The sequence below is a fragment of the Anolis carolinensis genome, unplaced genomic scaffold, assembly GCF_035594765.1.
Source record: "Anolis carolinensis isolate JA03-04 unplaced genomic scaffold, rAnoCar3.1.pri scaffold_8, whole genome shotgun sequence".
Taxonomy (NCBI): Eukaryota; Metazoa; Chordata; class Lepidosauria; order Squamata; family Dactyloidae; genus Anolis; species Anolis carolinensis.
Window position 1 is genome coordinate 9402258 of NW_026943819.1, and position 811 is coordinate 9403068.

The window sequence follows — 811 nt, forward strand, 5'->3', positions numbered from 1 at the left end:
CCTTCCTTCCTTCCTTCCTTCCTAGCTTCCTTCCTTCTTTTTTCCTTCTTTCTTTCCTTCCTTCCTTCCTTCCTTCCTTCCTTCCTTCCTTCCTTCCTTCCTTCCTTCTTTCTTTCTTTCCTTCTTTCTTGCCTTCCTTCTTTCTTTCCTTCCTTCCTTCCTGCCTGCCTGCCTTCCTTCCTTCTTTCTTTCCTTCTTTCTTTCCTTCTTTCTTTCCTTCCTTCCTTCTTTCCTAGCTTCCTTCCTTCCTTCCTTCTTTTTTCCTTCCTTCCTTTTTTCCTTCCTTCCTTCCTTCCTTCCTTCCTTCCTTCCTTCCTTCTTTCCTTCCTTCCTAGCTTCCTTCCTTCTTTTTTTCCTTCCTTCCTTCTTTCCTTCCTTCCTTCTTTCCTAGCTTCCTTCCTTCCTTCCTTCTTTTTTCCTTCCTTCCTTCCTTCCTTCTTTCCTTCCTTCCTTCCTTCCTTCTTTCCTTCCTTCCTAGCTTCCTTCTTTCCTTCCTTCCTTCCTTCCTTCCTTCTTTCTTGCCTTCCTTCTTTCTTTCCTTCTTTCTTGCCTTCCTTCCTTCCTTCTTTCTTTCCTTCCTTCCTTCCTTCCTTCCTGCCTGCCTGCCTGCCTTCCTTCCTTCTTTCTTGCCTTCCTTCTTTCCTTCCTTCTTTCTTTCTTTCTTTCTTTCTTTCTTTCTTTCTTTCTTTCTTTCTTTCCTTCTTTCTTGCCTTCCTTCCTTCTTTCTTGCCTTCCTTCTTTCCTTCCTTCTTTCTTTCTTTCTTTCTTTCTTTCTTTCTTTCTTTCTTTCTTTCTTTCCTTCTTTCTTGCC

The 811-nt window shown here is 42.4% G+C and overlaps 1 protein-coding gene across 1 annotated transcript in view; it reads right to left on the minus strand.

The window, feature by feature from the left end:
- Window positions 1-811, minus strand: part of LOC134293409 (uncharacterized) — a 68814-nt gene that overhangs the window by 3212 nt on the left and 64791 nt on the right. The gene's annotated exons all lie outside the window — the stretch shown is intronic.